The sequence below is a fragment of the Anolis carolinensis genome, chromosome 1 (genome assembly GCF_035594765.1).
Source record: "Anolis carolinensis isolate JA03-04 chromosome 1, rAnoCar3.1.pri, whole genome shotgun sequence".
Taxonomy (NCBI): Eukaryota; Metazoa; Chordata; class Lepidosauria; order Squamata; family Dactyloidae; genus Anolis; species Anolis carolinensis.
In genome coordinates, this window is record NC_085841.1 from 123,371,471 (window position 1) to 123,378,630 (window position 7,160).

The following is a 7,160-nucleotide window of genomic DNA, read 5'->3' on the forward strand; positions in this document are numbered from 1 at the left end:
GTGGGTGGGGCGACCGTATGAGGTCATATAAACACCACACAATCACATAATAGCCTTGTGGATCTGTAGGAAGGCATTTTAGAGCTCTGTGTCCCATGTGGATGGAAAATGATCTGAAAAACCATTCTTTGCCTCTCCCCAGATTGTCCCAGAAAGTCATGTGCCTCCTCTATGATCACATGACTTCCTTGTGGGCCTGTAGGATGATGATTCAGAACCCTGTGACACACCTGGTTGGAAATATCCAATTGCAATAGTTTCCATCATTCCCAATTTGTTTGAAGAGTGTAACAGGTTGAAATGGCTATACAGGGGCCATTTTCACAGCCCCCTCCCTCGATTGACTTCTCTATAACCATGTGACTTCTCAGAAAACACATTCCTGGACAAAGAACTAATAGGAAGAGAGCTTAAAGGTTTCATTTGGAGCGGGACACCCCACTTTATACATGCAGACATTTTGCTCACCTGTGCATGTCCTGAGAAGACAACGTCAAGTCTCCAACTACTTCTGCAAGTTCTCATGATGCACTTCCTCATCAGGAAACATGTGAATTTCCTAAATATGAAACTACTGGGTGTTGTTTACCACCTGCAATGCAGGTAAAAATAAAAACACTAGTTCTTCTTTTGGAGGAATTAGCTTAGACTTGCAAAAAAAGGTCCTAAAAAGAATATTCAATATTCTTATTTTATTTTATTTTTTATTTTTAAATAATTTTAATTGACATTTTAAGTGATATATACAGCAAAAGAGTGAGAACAAATTATAAATAGGATAAAAGTGTGAAAGAAGAAATACAACTAAAAAGAGTATGTTGCTAATTAAAAAAGAAAAAGGGAGAAGAAAACAAAAAGCTGGTTGACTTCCATTCTTCTTCCTTTGCCCTTCACAGGAACTCTAGGTAAAAACCCATATTCCTATCTTTTTTCTCTCTCTCTCTTCAAAAAAAAGAAAAAGAAAAGAAAAGTCGCATTCTTTTCAACCATTTCAATATCTAACTATCGTCATATCTTTTATTTATTCTTTTTAAAGTATTCCTCAAAGTTAGTCCAATCCGTCGCTTTCATTCCTTTTCCATTATTTTGTTTTAACAGAAAGGTCAATTTGCCCATATTTTTTATTTCTCTTATTTTGTCTAGCCATTGTATTTTTGTGGGGATTAAATCTTGCTTCCAAAATTTCACGAAGACCATTCTAGCCGCCGTTATAAAATAAGTAAACAATTTGTCTGTGTTAGAATTCTTTAAAAAGTCTGCATCAAACATTCCTAATAAATATATTTCTAGCTTCATTGGGAAATAATAATAATAATAATAATAACTTCCCCCCCCGCAGGTGCCACCTTGACGTGGTGGGGGGGCTTAACTGCTCCAATGATGACTGAGGGCTGTGCTGGCGGTAGTGTAACTACCAGCAGGTCCAACCAAGCCAGAGAGGCCTCAGCTGAGGAGCAGAACTAAGAGCACTTAACCCATTAGCATTATGGAGAATCAAACCCAAACGAAGTCTATACTGGCTCGGTCGTCGCCCAGGATAAAAAGGACCGCAGTGGATGCTGCTGATTCTGGACATCCATCGACAAGTGGGCTACGGAATCATCAAAACCCAAATGAACAGTCACAGAAACAGCAGAAATACACAATGCCAGAAAACCGCACAATTATGAAATGCTACTACAAATCTGAACCTCAAAGGCGTGGCTACCAAAAAAGGATGCATCAACTGTGGAAACAAGAGTACCCTGACTCACAGATAACAGAACCCCGACTGGCTGACCAACGAAGATTCATAACCAGAAACAAAGTGTTCAGTGAAGTTGAACTCAAAGAAATCCATAAAATTTGCAAAGTAAATTACCATCAGACCACAGCACAGATTGCAACAGAGACTCCAGCAACACTTGGAATGGTGGAACAGATTGAATCAGAAGAAAGTGTTGAGCTTTTGCAAGAATTTGAAGAACCAGCACTTGAAACATCTGCTGAACCACCAGGAACCTTGACAGCAAGACAACAAGAGCTCAAGGATAAGATCATGGCTCATGCTGCAGCAAATGCCATAAGAAAACGGCTCCCAGCTCTAAAAACAGTGCCCAAGAGACACCTGGTGCCTCTCATGAAAGATGTGGATACAGTACTCTCCACTGTGCAAATAACATCAATTGAACAAACAAACCAGTTTGCCTACAGTGCAGCAGTGATAGTAACAGAAGAGCTTGGGCTCCTACAACCTAGGCAGCCCCAAAGAAAATCGACTGGAAAACCAAAGTGGAAGGTCAGGCTAGAGTTGAAAATCAAGAAACTTAGATCAGATGCAAGTAACCTCAAAAATATGAAAGAGAAGAAAATGAAGAATGACAAAACCAAGCAATACCTGATCCGAAAGTACTGGCTAAACATCAGAAAAATTGAAGAAGCTTTGGAAATCGTGAAAGAACAAATTACAGCAACAGCCAGAAAAATTGAAAGGTATGAAGCCAGAATCATCCAGTACAGACAAAATCAGCTGTTTCAATCAGACCAAAGACGGTTCTACCAGAGTCTGAACCAAACAACAGACACAGTAACCATAAAGCCAGAGAAAACTGCAACAACGAAGTTCTGGAAAGAACTTTGGCAAAATAATAAAAACTACAACAAAAACGCTGGGTGGATAAAGGAGTTTGAAGGAAAATTCTCACAGAACAAAATGGAACTGATGGAAATAACAACTGAAATGATCAGCAAACAAGTGCAAAAAGTCAAGAACTGGACATCGCCTGGTAGTGATCAACTTCATGGATTTTGGCTCAAACATCTGATTAGTTTACATGGAAAAATGGCCCAACAATTCAATGAGATGCTGCAGAAAGGAAGTATCAGTGAATGGCTAACAACTGGAAGAACATACCTGATACAAAAGGATCCAGCAAAAGGAGCAGCACCAGGAAACTGCAGGCCAATAACGTGTCTGCCCACTATGTTTAAACTACTGACTGGCATCATAGCTGACAGAATTCAAGACTATCTTGAAGAAAAAAACATCTTGCCAGATGAACAGAAAGGCAACAAACGTAAAAGCAGGGGCACAAAAGACCAGTTATTGATTGACAAAATGATTTTGGAGAACTGTAAGAGCCGAAAAGCTAATCTTCACATGACGTGGAGTGACTACAAAAAGGCCTTTGACTCACTCCCACACAGCTGGATCATCAAGTGCCTGGACGCCATCGGGATTAATAAAAATGTTGGCACCTTCATTGAAAACATGATGGAGCACTGGAAAAATGAACTGTTTGTTGGAAATGAAAGCTATGGACTTGTCAACATCAGGAGAGGAATTTTCCAGGGAGATTCATTGTCCCCTCTGCTTTTCATTATTGCCATGATCCCTCTGTCAACAATCTTACAAAAAACAAATCTCGGCTACCAAACATCTAAGAATTCTCACAAAATTTCACATTTGATGTACATGGATGACCTGAAGCTATATGGGAAAACGGAAACTGAAATCCAGTCTCTGACCAACAATGTCCGAATTTTTAGCACTGATATCAACATGGAGTTTGGTTTGGACAAATGTTCAACAGTGGCATTGAAGAAGGGAAAAATCATTGAAAGTGAGGGCATAAATATGCCCAATGGCCAAACAATAAAGTGTCACCAGCCAGAGGCCTATAGATATCTGGGCATATTACAGCTGGACAACATCAAGCATGAACATGTGAAAACTGTGGTCGGCAAAGAATACACACAAAGGGTCAGAAAAATTCTCAAAAGCAAGCTCAATGGAGGCAACACCATCAAGGCCATAAACACCTGGGCCATACCTGTCATAAGATATACTGCTGGCATTATAAATTGGACACAGGCGGAACTGGATAATTTGGACAGAAAAACAAGAAAACTCATGACCATTCATCATTCACTGCACCCTCGCAGTGATGTTGACCGGCTATATCTGCCTAGAAGATCAGGGGGCAGAGGACTCTTACAAGTAAAAGAAGCAGTCAAAGAAGAAGAACATGCCCTGGCAGAATATGTAAAGCAAAGTGAAGAACCTGCTTTGATTGAAGTCAAAAATCAGAAACTCCTCAAAGCACAGCAGACAAAAAACCAGTACAAGAAAACCACACTACAAACTAGAGCTGACAGCTGGCACAACAAAACATTGCATGGGAAGTTCCTTGACAAAATTGAAGGAAAAGCTGATAAGGAGAAGACCTGGCTATGGCTCACAAATGGGACCCTGAAGAAGGAGACAGAAGGCCTGATCCTTGCAGCCCAGGAGCAAGCCATCAGAACAAATGCAATTAAGGCCAAGATCAAAAAATCAGCTGATGACCCAAAGTGCAGACTCTGCAAGGAAACCGACGAAACCATTGATCATATCCTCAGCTGCTGTAAGAAAATTGCACAGACAGACTACAAACAGAGGCATAACTATGTGGCCCAAATGATTCATTGGAACTTATGCCTCAAGTACCACCTGCCAGCAGCAAAGAACTGGTGGGATCACAAACCTGCAAAGGTCATGGAAAATGAACACGCAAAGATACTGTGGGACTTCCGAATCCAGACTGACAAAGTTCTGGAACACAACACACCAGACATCACAGTTGTGGAAAAGAACAAGGTTTGGATCATTGATGTTGCCATCCCAGGTGACAGTCGCATTGATGAAAAACAACAGGAAAAACTCAGCCGCTACCAGGACCTCAAGATTGAACTTCAAAGACTCTGGCAGAAACCAGTGCAGGTGGTCCCGGTGGTGATGGGCACACTGGGTGCCGTGCCAAAAGATCTCAGCCGGCATTTGGAAACAATAGACATTGACAAAATTACGATCTGCCAACTGCAAAAGGCCACCCTACTGGGATCTGCACGCATCATCCGAAAATACATCACACAGTCCTAGACACTTGGGAAGTGTTCGACTTGTGATTTTGTGAAACAAAATCCAGCATAACTATCTTGTTTGCTGTGTCATACAACGTCGTTGTGTCAATAACAATAATAACTTTATTCTTATACCCCACCCCATCTCCCCGAAGGGACTCGGGGCGGCTTACATGGGGCCAAGCCCAGAACAACAATATAAAAGCAAACGCAAACAATAAAACAGATCAATTAGCAATAAAACATCAAACAACGATAAAACAGTCATAAAAAGTCACATACAAGGATAAAATCTTAAAATCCCAAGGATCTGGGTCAAGGTGCAAAATATGTCGAAATCATTAGGGAGGGGAGATTACCCAGCTGTCATAGTCAATTAAAGTGCAATTATAGTACTGGGGAAGGCATACCTGAGGGTCTAATACTGAGTAGGCAAACAGGTCAATCCTACAGGGATCACTCATCAAAGGCCTTCTGGAAGAGCCAGGTTTTCAGGCTCCTCCGAAAGGAGAGGAGGGTAGGGGCCTGCCTAATCTCCCTGGGGAGCGAGTTCTACTTGTAATATTTTTTTACATTCATTATGGATCATTTTCCAATATCTTCCTGTTTCCCCACATGACCACCACATGTGGTAATATGAGCCTTCTTGTTGTTTGCATTTCCAGCAGTTTTTATCTACATTTTTATACATTATCCCCAATTTTTTTGGTGTAATACAGTAGGGTAGCCAGGATTTTGATTGGGGGGGGGGGCTGAGTCTGGGTGAGACAAGATCTACCCTAGCAAACCTTTTGTATTGTTATCCCAATATCCCCATGCATATGAGATATATTGAGCATGGTGATCAGATCATGATATGAATAGACATAACAGTTTAAATACTAAATGTAAGGCCTTCTCGCGGACCTCCCTGAGAATTTGGGGGGGGGGGGGCTGAAGCCCTTCAAGCTCCCCCCCCCTCCTCGACTACATACCTGGTGCAATATACCACCTATGAATCATCTTGGGCCAGTTTTCTTTTAAATCAAACGCATATGTGTATTCTAGACGTTTAGTCTAGATTAATTCCCATTCTTTCAAATTTATTGTTCTCCCTATATTTCTCGCCCATCTGACCATTGAATTTTTAATCATTTCTGTTTCAGTTGCCCATTCAATTAACTTTTCATATGTCTTTATTATTTTCTTTTCCGTATATAAAATACTATCGCAAAACTCTTTTTTCTCTGTAAATCCAATTTTACAATCTTTATTAAAATATTATCTAATTTGTCTATATTGATACCATGAAATATGTTTGAACTGAGATGCTATTTCTTCTTGTGATTTGATGTTAAACTTATTACCACTTCTAATTAAAACATCTTTGCAGGTAGGCCAATTTCTTTATATTTTAGGAACCAGTAGCAAGGCTGCATAAAACAAAACAAAAAAGTTGGTGAAGGATCCATAGATATACTAATGCCTATAGCTTTGTGGACGATGATGTGTATAGGGTACACGCAACTACACGTGATTATTTGGTGGTGGATTTTGGTATCAAATAAGTCTGTTTTTAAAACAGCATTTTAAATCATTTTATTTAAAAATATTTTAGGAGAATTCCAATACATATACAACCCACCCAAGCCACGCCATCATGGTTGGCCTGCTAGGTTTACACATTAATCATGAAACAGTGAATATGTCACCAAGAAGACAGAAAGCTTTAACAGGCTTTCCTGTGAGATATACAGTTTATGGGGTTTTGAAGCATTGCCCAAATCACATATAATATGAGTTATATGATTAGATCTCCTGGCCAAAGTTTGCACGAGTGTTTCACCAGGACAAAATGTTTTATTTCTAGAAAATTGAGCATGTTAAATACAGAAAATATGTTTTTAAAGTGTATTGCACAAATGTACATTCGTAACATATAGCCTCACATGTCTTTTGGTAACTAAGGAATCTATTGTTTAGATGATTTCTTGATGTTGTGGGTGCCTTCAAGTCACTTCCAACTTAAGGCAATTCTAAAACACATCAATCTTGGGATTTTCTGAGGCTGAGACTGTATGGTTCACCCAGTGGGAAATCAGACATAATTTCCAAAATGGGGAGAGCTGAAAAGGCACTTGGAGGGTTAGAAAGTATTTTAAGGCCTCCTGATAAAGCTATTTTAAAATATGTTTCAAAGTCCTGAAAAATAAGTCTTATAAGGCATGTCTTCCATCTTTTAACATTGAATAATAAATGTTGACAAATGGTTTATTTAAAACTGACAAACCATTATGAGA